This window comes from Bubalus kerabau, chromosome 10 (assembly GCF_029407905.1).
Source record: "Bubalus kerabau isolate K-KA32 ecotype Philippines breed swamp buffalo chromosome 10, PCC_UOA_SB_1v2, whole genome shotgun sequence".
Classification (NCBI taxonomy): Eukaryota; Metazoa; Chordata; class Mammalia; order Artiodactyla; family Bovidae; genus Bubalus; species Bubalus kerabau.
This window is the reverse complement of record NC_073633.1, coordinates 105,719,507-105,735,890: the sequence shown is the minus strand read 5'-3', so window position 1 is coordinate 105,735,890 and position 16,384 is coordinate 105,719,507. Positions and strand designations below refer to the sequence as shown.

At 46.1% G+C, this 16,384-nt stretch overlaps 1 long non-coding RNA gene across 1 annotated transcript; it reads left to right on the top strand.

Moving 5' to 3' along the window:
* The first annotated feature begins 650 nt into the window (after positions 1 to 650).
* Positions 651 to 3,936, top strand: LOC129620703 (uncharacterized). The gene is made up of 3 exons (XR_008698679.1): positions 651 to 975; positions 1,825 to 2,049; positions 3,453 to 3,936. It is a non-coding gene; the product is annotated as an uncharacterized LOC129620703 (long non-coding RNA).
* The last annotated feature ends 12,448 nt before the right edge of the window (positions 3,937 to 16,384 follow it).

Here is a 16,384-nt window from a genome sequence, read left to right as displayed (position 1 = left end):
AGGTAGGGATCATTGTGACAATCTTACAAACAAGAAAATCTGAAATATACAACGTAACCTCACACCTAACACAACTAGGGAAAGAAGAAAAGGCAGAGGCAGAAGTTGATGGAAGGAAAGAAATCACAAAGATCAGAGCAGAAATAAATGGAATAGAGTCTAAAGAAGCAATAGAAAAATCAATGCAACCAAAAGCTGGTTCTTTGAAAAGATAAACAAAATTGATAGCCCTTTAGCCAGTCTCATCAAGAAAGAAAGGGAGAGGGCTTAAATCAATAAAATTAGAAATGAAAAAGGAGAAGTTACAACTGACACCACAGAAATACAAAGGATCATAAAAGGCTGCTACACGCAACTCTATGCCAATAAAACAGGCAACCTGGAAGAAACGGACAAATTCTTAGAAAGGTACATGCTCCCAACCCTGAACCAGGGAGAGATAGGAAATACGAACAGACCCATCACAAGTATGAAACCGGAAACTGTGGTTGAAAAACTCCCAGCAAACAAAAGTCCGGCTCAGTCGGCTTCAAAGGTGAATTCTATCAAACATTTGGAGAAGCGCTAACACCTGCCCTTCTGAAACTGTTTCCAAGGGGATGTTCTTTATTTGAGGAGGTAATGAGAGTGTTTGAGGCCCAGGACCCGAACGTAGCACAGTAAGGAAGCCTGCAGCAGTTTAGAACGCGATCGGGTGCTACCGAGTCGTCTACGACAGGCGAGACAGAGCCACTACGCAGACGTCACTGGGTCATCTTTTTCAAGAGGGTAGACAGAACTGAATCCAGCAAGGAACCCGATCCTGCGTCATCCGCGCAGGCGCGAGGACTGCACGCCCCGGTCCCCATCGCGGACCACCCTCCAGCTCCGCCGTCTCCCACCCGCCCCGCTCCTCCAATCAGTCACTCTTCCTGCCTCTTCGCTGGGCGCCAGCCCGTGTGCCAGCCGCGATACTGCGCGGCTGGCCTTTTCAAGGTCCTGTACCGTAAGATTAAAACTGGTTATTTTTGAGCTTTTTTTTTTTTTTTTTTTTATGTAAAACAACACAAAAGTACGTTAAACTTTTTAAAAGGTGGAAAGTATTATTAACCCATTACAGTCCAGTACTCTATAGCCGATTGTGTTCAGTACCTAGGCTGAATTGTTGGATTTAACAAACAAGATTGGGCTGACAAACGAGCTCAGGATGAAACTCATTCCTTGTGGGGACTCGTGTTTGTAATTGCTCTTTTGTAAAGTCTTTATCTGCTAATTCCATTACCTTTGTCACATCTGGGGCTGTTCCACTTGATTGATTTTTCTCCTGGGTTTGGCTCACCTTTTCCTCGTTGTTAATGTGTTGACTAGTTTTTCTTTTTTTCAAACTTTAAACTTTTTATTTTGTATTAGGATATAGCTGATTAGCAATACTGAGATAGTTTCAGGTGAACAGCGAAGGGACTCGGCCATGCACATACATTACCCACTGTCCTCCAAGTCCCCCTCCCATCCAGGCTGGCACATAACACTGAGTGGAGCTCCACGTGCTGCACAGGAGGCCCTTGCTGGTTATCCATTTTGAACACAGCAGCGTGTGCGTGACCTTCCCAGACTCCCTGACGGTCCCTCCCCTCGCCAACCTTCAGTCCGTTTTCTAAGCCTGTGAGTCTCTTTCTGCTTTGTAAGTAAGTTCATTTGCATCGTTCCTTTTTAGAGTCCACATATGAGGGAGGTCCTACAGTATCGCTGACCAATTTTTAATCGGATGCTGAACTTTGTGCATGTTACATCGTCGTGTCTAGATTTTTCTGTTTTCCAAAAAATGGTGAAGTTTGTGTGTTTCAGGACTCACGAACGTGCTCTCAGAACAGAACTCGCTCATATGTAGGAGACTTACTATACAAGAATACCATTTCTGCCAAGTATTTCAAAACGTCCCCTTCAGTCACCAGGAACTCAATGTAGAAACACTCCTGCGGCATTACACACGCTTGGGGCTCTGAGGGTGAAAAGGAGACAACTCACACTGGGACAGAATATAATACCATCGAGCAGCGTGCCACTATACATGTAAGTGAGAGGGATTAAGAGCTTTATTTTGCATGCTTACGCAACATCCTGCTGGGGTATTTTACAGCCCAAATGTCTTTACAAGCTTCTAGTTGCCAAATACCTGCCTTCTGTTTAACAGCAATGTTATTTCAATAGCTCTGCTCTCCAAGAGTGTGTGAGCAAATTGGATTTTGATAAATCAGCCATCATCCCCCCCATTGACTTAAATCATAACTTACAGAGGTTTTGTTTTTAATTCCTAATTCATTTGAAACCCTAACACTTCATTGAACATGTCCCTGCTTCCTCTACCCTGCCTCAATCAGAGTTCTCAGTTGAGAAAAATAGAAGGCATTCTATCAGTTTACATAGAAAAAAGGAATGCATTAAAGGATATGAGGTCACAGAAATTCCTGGAGGGCCAGAGTCAGACTGAAAGTTCATGAGCGTGTGAGTCACGCTGCAGGGCGGCTCTGGCAAAGACGGTCAGGGGACACAGACCCACGGTCCTCTGCTGAGCCCGGGCTCCGTGTGCCCGCCCTCTCCCTCTGGTTGTTTTGCTTTTTGTTTTTAATTTTATTTTATGGCCATACCCCATAGCACACAGGATCTTAGTTCCTGACCAGGGATCAAGCCCCTGCAGTGAAAGCGTCGAGTCTTAACCACTGGACCACCAGGGACGTCCATCTCCCTCTGCTTTAAATAGGTGGACACCTCACCCCCTCTGTTCTCTGAAAACTGGATTCTGGGAAGTAACTGATTACTCACATTGCTTTCTTCCAATTTCAAGTGTTTTGTGGGTGAATGATTGTAGAAGTCAGGACCACAGGCTGTATCCTAGCTTCAAGGGAGGCTGAGAAAGACAGGCTGGCTTCTATGGAAATTGGTGGGGAGGGATTTATATCATGGGATATTCCTCCCACAATATGGATGGTCAAGTGTGTGTGTGTGTGTGTGTGTGTGTGTGTGGTATATGTGAGTTGGTAGCTCAGTCGTGTCCGACTCTGCGACCCCATGGACTGTAGCTGGCCAGGCTACTCTGTCCGTGGGATTCTCCAGGCAAGAATACTGGAGTGGGTTGCCATGCTCTCCTCCAGGGGATCTTCCCAACTCAAGGATCAAACCCCCACCTCCTGGGGCTCCTGCACTGGCAGGTGGATTCTTTACCACTGAGCCACCTGGGAAGCCCAAAGGACCTAATTACTTAGCTGAAAAAATAGCCAATCGGATGATACTAAGGATGGTAAGTCACAGTAGAGTAGGCCTTTGACAGTTGGCAAGACAGTATCTGCAGATCTTTGGCCTTCTCAAATTTGGAAATATGGATAATGTGTTCACTGAGAACCACAGGTTTCCTGGGCAGATCCTCATTGACTTTTCATTTCTATTTTCTCCTTAATCTGCTGCCATTTTCAACAAAGAAACCGGGTTTGTTTCATTTTCTAAGAATACGGGGAACAGTGACCAAAGAGCCACAGGGGAAGCTGAGATGACAGTGCCTGGGACAAGCTAAGCCTGCGCAGTGTTGCGGTCACTGAGGATCGAGTCACAGCGCTTAAAGACTCAGTGCAGCCTTCCCTGGTGGTCCAGTGGTCAAGCATCTGCCTTGCCACGCAGGGGACGTGGGTTCCACCCCTGGTCGGGGAACGAAGACCCCACCTGCCACAGAACAGCCAAGTCCACATCCTGCAGCTAGCGGAGGCCCCACACCACAACTAAAGAATCTGTGTGTTACAACGAAAGCTCCCGCAACATGGCAAAGAGCCAGTGCAGCCAAACGATAAATAAGAAAACATAAAAAAAAAAAAAAAGTAGCGACAGAAAGCCTGGGAAGTTTTAATATGGGAAGCAAAGAACCTGAACTCCTTTCCATAGCTGATAAGAAATAGTGTGATGTGGGGGTCGCCCCTCCATTCACTACCCTCCTGCCCCTCCAGGTGTCTCCCTGCTCTGCTAACACACTGACTTTCCCTGCCTCGGGGCCTTGGCACTTGCTGCTCCCTCTGCCCGCAGTGACCTTCTCCCCTGACCTTTGCGCGGCTAGTTCCTGCTCCCATTTAGATCTCAGATCACATGGCGCTTCCTCCAAGAGAGCCTGCTCTGCACCAGGGTGAAGGGCTGCCCCTCCCTCTGCTCTGCTTTTTTGAGAGTACTCACTCTTATTGGCAGTTATTCATGTATTTGTTTCCAGTCAGCTGTTGGTCTTCTGCCTCTGAAACACCAGCAGGAATCTTGTCTGACCAGCTCCCAGGACACCAGGTGGCACACATTAGGTGCTTAATAGTTATGGATGGAATGAATGAGTTCAATCTTAAAGGTCAGTAAACGTTTGCAAAGAAGGAATCCAGGTATTCTATTCTGAGAGCATAGAAGGGCGAACGTAATGAGCACTGAGGAATAAAACAGCTTGACACTCTGCGCAAGAGGCTGGATGCAGGCAGATAGAGGGAAAGGGGGTCCGCGGGCCTTGCAGAGGAGCAGGAGCTGAGTCCTGCAGAGAGTGAGGTGCGATCGCTGGGTTCTGACTCAAGGAGAAGGCGGCCTACTGAAACGGGACTAACCCGTGGAGATCAGGACAATAGAAGCAGAGGGGACTTGCCCTCAGACTGCAGACCTTGCTCTAGATGTGTTAGAAGCACCTTTAAAAAGCTGTGCCACTATATGGGTTTGATAAACACTATGGGAGAGGCATTGGAGCAGGAGAAGCTAGAGTCAAGGAGACGAATTAGGAGCTGAACGAATCCCAGACAATATATCCTAGGGTCTAAACCAAGACAGTGTCATTCACGAGAAATAAGGAGCCAAGAGATTTTTTTTTTACCATGTTTATCTTTTTTTTTAACTGGAGTGTTATAGTCGCCTTAAAATGTTTTGTTAGTTTCTGCTGTGTGCTCAGTCGCGTCAGTCATGTAACCCTATGGACGGTGGCCCGCCAGGCTCCTCTTTCTGTAAAATTCTCCAGGCAAGAATACTGGAGTGGGTTGCCATGCCCTCCTCCAGGGGCTCTTCCCCTCCTCAGGGATTGAACTGGCGTCTCCTGCTTTGCAGACAGATCCTTTACCGCTGAGCCCCTGGGGAGGCCCAGTTCCTGCTATACACAGAAGCAAATCAGCAATATGTATACGTGTATCCCCTCCCTCTTGGACCTCTCTCCCACCCACCATCAGGAAAAGACCCTGATGCTGGGAAAGACTGAGGGCAAGAGGAGAAGGGGGTAATAGAGGATGAGGTGGTTGGATGGCATCACCGACTCAGTGGACATGAGTTTGAGCAGACGCCAGAAGACAGGCCCCTGCAGGCTTTCTATTTAACACATGGGAGTGTATGTATGTCCATCCTAATCTCTTAATTCATCCCACCCCTGCTTCCCCTCTCAATCTTGGGTCCACATGTCCATGCTTTATGTCTGTATCTCCATTCCTGCCCTGTAAATAGGTTCATCTATACCATTTTTCTAGATTCCACATATATGCATTAATACATTCCAAGAGACATCTTAAAACCTAGACAGCATATTAAGAAGCAGAGACATCACTCTTCCAGCAAAGGTCTGTATAGTCAAAGCTATGGCTTTTCCAGTAATCATGTACAGATGTGAGAGTTGTACCATAAAGAAGGCTGAGCACTGAAGAATTGATGCTTTTAAACTGTGGTGCTGAGAAGACTCTTGAGAGTGCCTTGAACAGCAAGGAGATCAAACCAGTCAATCCTAAAGGAAATCAGTCCTAAATATTCATTGGAAGGACTGATGATGAAGCTGAAGCTCCAATACGTTGGCCACCTGATGTGAAGAGCCAACTCATTGGAAAAGACCCTGATGCTGGGAAAGATTGAGGGCAGGAGAAGAAGGGGATGACAGAGGATGAGACGGTTGGATGGCATCACCGACTCAATGGACATGAGTTTGAGCAAGCTCTGGGAGCTGGTGATGGACAGGGAGGCCTGGCATTCTGCAGTCCACGGAGTGGCAGAGTCGGACACGACTGAGCAACTGAACAACAACAACAAGGGAGTTGGTGACAGATTGGCTGTTGGAATTTTTTTTAATGGTTGGATTCTGGTGAGACCCTTCTTCCAGACTGCAGACTGCTGACTTCTGGTTTTAACATTTCATGGCAGAACAGGGGCTGGAGAGCTCTCTGCAGCCTCTTTTACAGGAGAACTAATCTGATCCATGAGGACTCCATTCTCATGAATGAATTACCCCCCAAAATCCCATCTCCAAATACCATCACACTGGGATTAGAGTTTAGCATATGAATCTGGGGGAGGACACAAACTTTCTGTCCATTGCACTGGCCTTCACCCTCCCTTTTCCCGCCAGGCTCCCACCTGCCCTTGGAGCCTGGTTCTCTGGCCTTCTCTCCATTTCTGTGATCTATCTCACCTCCTTCTGATACATTCATTGTCCACTCAAGTTGCTGCTGCTGCTGCTAAGTCGCTTCAGTCATGTCTGACTCTGTGCGACCCCATAGATGGCAGCCCACCAGGCTCCCCCATCCCTGGGATTCTCCAGGCAAGAACACTGGAGTGGGTTGCCATTTCCTTCTCCGATGCAGGAAAGTGAAAAGTGAAAGTGAAGTTGCTCAGTCGTGTCTGACTCCTAGTGACCCCATGGACTGCAGCCTATTACTCTCCTCCATCCATGGGATTTTCCAGGCAAGAGTACTGGAGTGGGGTGCCATTGCCTTCTCCATCACTCAAGTTAACTTGTGTTACTTCAATTATATTCCCTGGAGAATCCCATGGACAGAGGAGCCTGGTGGGCCACAGTCCACAGGGTCACAAAGAGTTGGACGTGACTTGGCGACCAGACCACCATTTCAATTCCACGCAGCCAGGAACCCTGATTGTTCTAGCACCTAATAAAGAGATTCACAAAATAAGACAAAAAACAAACAAAACAAAACCCAAGATATTTGACTGTTACCTGAAGAACTCGAAGCAGTGACAGTAATCAGGTAAGCTTTCTTCCAAGGATATATGATTTGCAGCTATATTTTAAAAGGCTCCTGAGCAGAAATTCCTCTATTCAGAAAGAATGTTAACGAAAAGCAGCCCCTGAAATGGTAGTCAGATGCCAGCCCATCCTGCTCCGATACTGCCTATATTCCTGTAGGTTAAACCACAGCAATAATATCCAAGTATTAATAGTTGTGGGCAACGGATACTGGTAGGAGCACAAGAAATAGCTCAGATGTAATTCAGAGGTCATAGGCGGGACTTCTGTGGTGGGCCAGTGGTTGGGAATCTGCCTGCCAACCCAGGAGACACATGTTCAATCCAGGTTCTAGCAAGATCCCGCATGCTGCGGGGCAACTGAGCCTGTCCATCGTAACTACTGCGCCCGGGTTCAAGAGCGCATGCTCAGCAACAAGAGACGCCGCCGGAGAGAGGAGTCTGCAGCCTGCAGCTGGAGGGCAGCCCCGCCGGCTGTGACTAGAGAAAACCTGCGCGGGCAACCAAGACTCAGGGCAGCCAAAAGTAATAAATAGAATAAAATTTAAAAAAAAAAAGTCATAGAAGGCCCCCAGAGATAAAAAGTTGGGCTGTTATATAGCTGTTGCTGCTGCTGCTGCTGCTAAATCGCTTCAGTCGTGTCCGACTCTGTGTGACCCCATAGACGGCAGCCCACCAGGTTCCCCATCCCTGGGATTCTCCAGGCAAGAGTACTGGAGTGGGGTGCCATTGCCTTCTCCGATTAGTCACTTAGTCATGTCCAACTCTTTGTGACCCCATGGACTGTAGCCCACCAGGCTCCCCTGTCCCTGGGATTCTCCAGGCAAGAACACTGGAGTGGGTTGCCATTTCCTTTTTCAATACATGAAAGTGAAAAGTGAAAGTGAAGTTGCTCAGTCGTGTCCGACTCTTAGCGACCCCATGGACTGCAGCCTACCAGGCTCCTCCGTCCATGGGATATAGCTGTTAGAAGACATGAATTGGTACAGAATATAGAAATTGAATTCTTTTTTCTTCTTTTTTTTAAAAAAGGCAGGTTGGGGGAACTTAATTGGTAAACATTCTTTCAGGATTTAAAAAACTTTAGATTATGTGTATCAAGGTGTGAGGCCATTGGCCACATCAAGTTACCAGACAGTGTCTTTCACAACTACTCACGTTACCAGGAGGGACAGTGGCACAAATTGCCGGGAGCCAGCGTGAGGAGCTCCGCCCGTGGCAAAGGTCATGAGGAAGGAGGCTCGACATACGCAAAGGCGGGAGTCCCCCTGGAAATTCTCGAGCATCTACCCCCAAAACCAGAGCCTGCCTACTTTACTACTTTGTGCTCTCACCTACACCTCTGACTTTACGGGGGGCTGTCCCCCACCACCTCTTTTGGAGAAGGAGTTAACTTAGAGCTCCAGTTAATAATAATTCCTGGGCGTGATAGGAGTGTTTCAACCTACAAACTCCTCTGAAGGTTCTCTAGCCTGCCTGACAGGCTTGTCCGGCCACATGTGATTGCTCACAGCCTCCCAACCGTGAGAGGCACGAGAGGCTTTAAACCTTCTAAAAACAGGTTCTTTAGAGAAGTTAGAAAACTATTAGTATAGTATAGTGGGCTGATTAGAAATTGTATTGGTGAAGGGTTTTTCATTTGTTGAGCCAATGTTTGTTGCTAAGTTTCCACATCCCCTGCCCTTACACACATTAATGAATATATAGAAGAAATAAGTATTAACCTTTGATATTTTAGGCTAAGCAAATTCTTTGCTTAATTAAAACCCACTACACCCCCACCCTATAGGAATGTAACTTTATCTGGTACCTTCGGAAGGTGGTGTCTGTTTTAAGAATAATCACCCCTGGAGAAATAAGTGTTCTGGTTGACTGACCGATGTCACAAGGAGAGGGTCATGAATTGTCAGCAGGCCCCCTGGCCAGAAGATGATGTAACACCCCTAAGACCTCTGTATACATTTGTATGAAGCACCTGACTTTAATAAAAGTCAGGATTGCTGTCCCCGCGTGACTTTTGTATAACATCTCAGTGTATAAAAACAGACCATGGAAAAATAAAAAATGGCATCAGTTCCTCGAAAGACTGGTCTCCCCATGTCGTTCTTTCTCTCACCTTCTGGCTGAATCCCCATCTGGAACATGGAGGCTCGTCAAGCCTACTAATTATGCCTGGGCTTCTACGATCTGACCGGGGAGGCCTTAGTGTCTCCTCTCCTTCGGGAGAATGGGAGGATGCCTGCGGCCTACATAGGTGACGTAAATTCCTTGCCTTGGAATTTTATTAGCTTTCCACGTTAACTAAGTTATTCAGCCTCTTTTCTCCGCTGAATTTTCCTACTGAGCTATTCTTATTCTATTACTCTTTATATCTCTAATTAATATTTGATTAAAGCTATCATATCCTGATTGCTGAAGCCGTCTCCCCTTCGAATTTCCCTGGATCCACCGGGGCTGGACCCCGGCAACAAATGCTGGCCCGCACTATCCCTGAAGGGGATTCTGCTTGTCAAGAAGAAGAGCTCCTGGAAAACCAATCACATGTTGTACATAAAACATGGGTTTGGCAGCTACTTTGAGCAGTGGGGGAAATGGAGAAATTAAGAGAACACGGTGAAGGTGGAGGTGAAAGAGGTAACCGTTAACCCCCTTTCTGACCATTCCTCGTAACCTGCTGGTCCATCTCACACCTTGGGTCCTGTAATGGTTTTCTAACATCTCCTTGTTTGCAGTCTTATCCTCTGTGGTCTCCTCATCACAGTAGCCAGAGAGATTCTTTTTAAACCCAAGTGAGGTCATTTGTTTTTTGTTTTTTTAACTCAGTTTAGGCCGTGTTGGGATCTTCACGGCTGCACGAGGGCGTGCTCTAGGTGCGGCGAGCAGGGAGTAGTCTCTACTTTCGGAGCATGGGATCTAGAGTGTGCAGGCTCAGTAGCTCTGGTGTACGGGCTTAGTCGCCCTGAGGCATGTGGGATCTTCCCAGACCAGGGATAGAACTGGTGTCCTCTGCGTTGGCAGGCAGATTCTTTACCACTGGACCACCAGTAAAGTCCACATTTATTTATTATTGTCTGTCTCCCCTTCTTGAACACAATAAGCCCCACACTCACAAGCATTTTGCATATTTTTTCCACTTTATATCCTCATAGCCTAGAACAGTATTTAATGTAGAGTAGTGGATGCTCAATAAGGTGGTTCAGTGATAGAGAATCTGCCTGCCAATGCAGGAGACGAAGGTTCCACCCCTGGGTCAGGAAGATCCCCTGGAGGAGGAAATGGCAACCCACTCCAGGATTCTTGCCTGGAGAATCCCATGGACAGAGGAGCCTGGCGGGCTGTGGTCCATGGGGTCACAAAGAGTCAGACACGAATTGAGCAGAAGAGGTGCTCAATAAATGAATAAATGTCTCAGGGGAGAAATACAGCTGGGCAGAAAATAAAGGAATTCTTCCTGAGTTTCTAAAACTCTAAGCCTTTGGCAATAGAAAGGGTACAGTATAGCCAAAATGTTTGGAAATTACTGGAAAGGGAGAAGGAAATCTCCCACCCACGTACTGGAAAAATATTTGAGGGGATTGAAAGAGTGATGAGAGTGAAGAGTCCAGTGAGCTCCGGAGAGTGAAGTCTCTGTCTTGCCTTTTATGGGCCTCTGAGCGGGATGCCTGGGTGCTGCATCCATGCAGAAAGGACCACAGACAGCCTCTCAGAGAGTCAGCCACTCAAGAGTCAGCAGAGCAGCAGAGAGAGGCAGGACAGAAAGGAACCCAGTCTCAGTGACCACCTGTGTGCCCAGACGCCCCCTCCCCACACCTGACAACAGGGAACCAAGCCCCACACCCCTAACCTCCATACAACCGTAAGAAAGTGAAGTGGTCCCAGAAGACAGTAAGTTTTCCCACCACCGCACTGGGATAAAGGATAATCATAACTAAGTTGAGTTATGTCAAAATAAAACTGTATTTCTACATGCCAAAGCTCCAGACTGCCTCGTTTTACTTCACGTCAAAGCAAGCACTAACATTTTAAGGCATGGAGTGAATTTTAAAGACAGTGGGATCATGTGACAGGCAGAGACCAACTCTGTCCCCAGGAGTCTGGGGCAGGCACTCCGCGTCGTCCTCTGCTGACCTCGTGTGCACTTCTGCAGGGAAATCAGCGATGCATCAGGCGCTGCACGCAGCTGAGGAATTGCCATGGCAACCAGAGGCCCATCACCTGAGCTCTATTCCAAGCTGCTTTCTCAGGAGTGAGCTGCAGACAACCTCAGAAAATGCAAGTTGGAACATTCATATTCTCTTTCTCTCTTCTTTACCCCCTCCTTTCTCATGCTTTGATTCTGGAGTTCTAAAAGGCCCATCCATTCTCCTCCTAAACTATTCTGAGTGCCTTTTACTTCTCTCTCTGACGTGCCGTCTGATTCATGAGTGCTTGTGAGGTGAGGGATTGGGATAGAATTAGCACAGAGTGGCTCCCTTGGGGGTGACCCCCCGTGTCGCACGTTGGCAAGGCTGGCAGAATGACGGGGTGTCTCTGAAGAGGGCACCCTGGGGCAAACACATCTCACTCTGTTGAAGGGGATCCATGACCCTGTCACTCGACTGTCTGGAGGGGAGCATAACCAAGAGAGAGAAGTTGTCATGTCGGGCAGCTTTCTGGACTTGGAGCTCTGTTAATGAATAAATGATGCCTTGCTGAGCAGATCTTGGTGGCTTCCTTTCTCTCTGGCCTATCATTTATCGTAGAAGGCAGTAAACAGGAAAGCATGTGGAATGTGGCTCAGGTCATGGGTTCTTCAGTTGCTATGGTGATAGCTCAGCTGTGAGTCAATGGCCCTTCTAAAAACAGTCCTACCGCTTCGTAAGTCTAAACATCAGCTACAGAGCGTGTCTAAAATGTTTATTCCTAGGACAGTTTATTCCCCAGAATCTGATTCAGGAAAGATGGATATAGGGCCCAGGAATTTGTGTTTTTAAAAAGCACCCTCTCCCCAAACGGATTTTCTTTCCTGTAGTCTTTGCAGCACGCTGGGAGAGGCACAGTACTTCCAAAAGCTGCCCTTTGAGCAGGGCTGCCTCCGTCAGCACACGTGACATGCCAGTGAGTGCCAGCTGATCTGAGGGCAGCAAAGTGTGGCTGTGGTAGTCATCGTTGTTAGTCACCAACTCGTGTCCGACTGTGACCTCGTGGACACAGGCTCCTCTGTCCATGGGATTCTCCAGGCCAGAATCCTGGAGTGGGTTGCCATTTCCATCTCCAGGGCATTTTCCTGACCCAAGGATAGAACTCACATCTCCTGCTTGGCAGACAGATTCTTTACCCCTGAGCCGCCAGGGAAACCCGTGGCTGCAGTGGGGTCTGCCATTTAAGGATGCGCCCTTGGGTTAGTTAGAGAACCTCAGTTTCCTCATGTATGTCTTCTTTATGCAGGGATGGTTAGAATACTTATGGACAAATAACTAATATGAAACCACTAACCCCTGAATATCAAACATATGCTCAAGCAGGCAAAAAAAAGTTAATTCCAGTCTGGTTCATATGAAAATAGATATTATTTTTTCAGAAACCTTGCAATAATGATTTTTGGGCAAAGACATGCATTCTCATTTGAAAGTTCAATCTCCTAACTTGATGTTGAGATTGCATAAGAAATGGGTTTTTATATCTCCAAGTCTCCAGGGCAGCTGTAATAAGAAGTAATATAGATTTTATGAAAACTTTTGCTACTTTGCCTTACGGGGATACGCCTAAACATTTTTCTGTGGACGATGTAAAATCTTTATGCGTATGGTTATATTGGGCTACAGAGATATGGATGGAATTGAATTAATTGTTGGAACGGAACTAAATCTGTGGCTAATTATCCCCTGGGTCAGTTATAATTTATAGATAAAATTAAGGATTTCAAACAGGAAAAAAAAAGAATCTTGGAATTTTAATGATACTGATGAACCTATTTGCCGGGCAGGAATAGAGATTAGGTGTAGGGAACAGACAGGTGGGAAGGGCAGGGTAGGATGAGCTGAACACTGGCATACATACATTTCCATGTGAAAAATTAATAGCTAATGTGGAGTTGTACAATGGAGAAGGCAATGGCACCCCACTCCAGTGTTCTTGCCTGGAGAATCCCAGGGACGGGGGAGCCTGGTGGGCTGCCGTCTCTGGGGTCGCACAGAGTCGGACACGACTGGAGCGACTTAGCAGCAGCAGCAGCAGCAGCAGCAGCAGAAGTTGTATATAGCACAAGGAGCTTGGCTTGGGCTCCATGATGACCCAGAGGGATGGGACAGGGGTGGGAAGAAGGCTCAAGAGTGAGGGGATATATCTATACTTATGGCTGATGCGTGCTGTTGTGCAGCAGAAAGCAAGACAATATTGTAAAACAATTATCCAAAAAAATTAATTTTAAAAAATCATGAAATTTTCGGTTGAAAAGATCTAAGAGAGTCTCTGTTCCTGTTATTTACATCCAGAGATGTTCAGAACTACCCACATTAAATTTACTAGAGCTTTACTATGCCAATTATAGGGAAACAGGTTCATAGGGTTCAATTATCTTTGTCATTCAGGTTTTATTTGTTTGTCATTTCTTTGCTTTTTAGTATTTGGACTTGACTTTTATTTTTCAAACTCCATTTTGGTTTTTTTCCTTTTGTTTTGCTTTAGAATGAAGTCAAATGAAGAAAGTGGTTTGAAATAATAGAAAAAAAATTTATAACAAAACTCTGGCAAAATATATATATATTTTTAGGGATAAGAAGGCTGTCTCAGGCTTCCCTGGTGGCTCAGATGGTAAAGAATCTGCCTACAATGTGGGAGACCTGGGCTTGATCCCTGGGTTTGGAAGATCCCCTGGAAGGGAACGGCTACCCACTCCAGTATTCTTGCCTGGAGAATCTCGTGGGCTACATATGTATGGTGGGCTACAGTCCATGAGGTTGCAAAGAGTTGGACGTGATTGAGCGACTGGGCTTACAAGGCTGTCTTAGTCATCTTGAGCTGCTATAGTAACATACCATACACCGGGTGACATAAAGAACAGACATTTATTTCCCATAGCGCTTGAGGTTCAGAAGACCTTCCTTCTGATGGTTAAATAGTGTCCTCCAAATATTTATGTCCATCCAGAACCTCAGAAATTTGGAAATAGGGTCTTTACAGGTGCAATAAGTTAAGACGAGGTCATATTGTATCAGAGTAGGCCCTAAATCCAATAACAGGTGCCCTTGTAAGAGGAGAGGGCGCATATAGACACCTAGGGAAGGAGGCTATGTGATGATAAAGGCAGAGACTAGGATGATGCGGGTACAAGCCAAGGAATGCCAAGAGCGGCTCACAACCCAGGAAGAGGCCATCAGAGAGAGCATGGCCCTGCTGAGAACTTGGTTTTGGACTTCTCGTTTCCAGTACTGTGGGATTCCCCAAATAAAATTATATTAAGGTGAGACAATATTGTTCTTCATCTTGTACATGATACCATAGGCCATCAAAATCTTAGATCACTGTGAGAGAAGAAAGAGAAGGAAGGAGATCAAGCCCACCCTGGCTCAACAGATGAGCACTGAGCTAGATACCTAGGATGTAAACAGACATAATCTTATTGAAGACCCAGATCTAAACCCCATGAGATAACTTATCAGATACTATGCTGTCAAGAATCTGACAAATAATAAGCACATGGAAAGATGCTCACCATCACTCACTATGAGAGAAATGCAAATCAAAACCACAATGAGGTATCATCTCACCCCTGTCAGAATGGCCCTCATCAAAAAGTCTACAAACAGTAAATGCTGGAGAGGGTGTGCAGAACAGGGAACCCTCTTGTGCTGTTGGTGGGAATGCAAACTGTGGAGAACAGTGTGGAGATTCCTTAAAAATCTGGGAACAGAACTGCCATACTACCCAGCAATCCCACTGCTGGACATAGAAAAGGGAAGTCGCTCAGTCGTGTCCGACTCTTTGCGACCCCATGGGCTGTAGCCTACTGGGCTCCTCCGTCCATGAGATTCTCCAGGCAAGAATACTGGAGTGGGTTGCCATTTCCTCCTCCAGGGGATCTTCCCAACCCAGGGATCGAAACCAGGTCTCCCACATTGCAGGCAGATGCTCTACCATCTGAGCCTCCGAGGAAGCCCACTGCTGGGCATACTCCCCAAGGAAACCAGAATTGAAAGAGACACGTGTACCTCAGTGTTCACTGCAGCACAGTTTACAATAGCCAGGACATGGAAGCAACCTAGATGTCCATCGGCAGAGGAATGGATAAGGAAATTATGGTACATATACACAGGGGATATTATTCAGCTATAAAAAGGAGCACATTTGAGTCAGTTCTAATGAGGTGGATGAACCTGGAGCCTATTATACAGAGTGAAGTAAGTCAGAAAGAGAAAGACAAATACTGTATATGTATGTTTTTATATATATATATATATGATTTATAAAGATGGTACCAACGATCCTATGTGCAGGGCTGCAAAGGAGACACAGATGTGAAGAACAGACTTTCAGACTGAGTGGGAGAAGGCGAGGGTGGGATGATTTGAGAGACTAGCACTGAAACATGTATATTACCATATGTAGAACAGATTACCAGCGCAAGTTTGATGCATGAAGCAGGGTACCCAAAGCCAGGGCTCTGGGACAACCCAGAGGGATGGGGTGGGGAGGGACAGGGGAGGGGGGTTCAGGATGCAGGAGACACGGGTATACCATGGCCGATTCATGTTGGTGGATGGCAAAAGCCATCACGATATTGTAAAGTCCTCCATATTGTAAATATCCTCCAATTAAAATAATTTTTTTAAAATCTGACAAATTTAATAGATAAAAAAGGCAGTGAGAACACAGATACATTGAACAATAAAGTAAGATAAATGTTTAATAGAAAAAATGATTTGTATATTAGAGAAAGAGAAAAAGTCTGATTTTCTCATATCTAGAGAATAGACATTTTTCTGTTCATGGAAACACATACCAACTGTAAGCTAAGTCTCTCTGAAAATTTATATGCCATGAATCACAAGAACTGTGAACAAAGAAACTGGTCATCACATAGGTATATCTGGGTAAGCATTAACAACAATAGTAACAAATGACTTTTTTAAGAGATAGAGATATAAAGTGAGATTCAAATTTGATAGGGGGTCCTAAAAAGTTCATTCGGGTTTTTCCATTACAGCCTCAGAAAATCCCCAGTGAGCTTTTTGGCCAACCTATGGTTTTTCCTTTGGTCATGTATGGATGCGAGAGTTGGACTGAGAAGAAAGCTGAGCACCGAAGAATTGATGCTTTTGAACTGTGGTGTTGGAGAAGACTCTTGAGAGTCCCTTGGACTGCAAGGAGATCCAACCAGTCCATTCTGAAGGAGATCAGCCCTGGGATTTCTTTG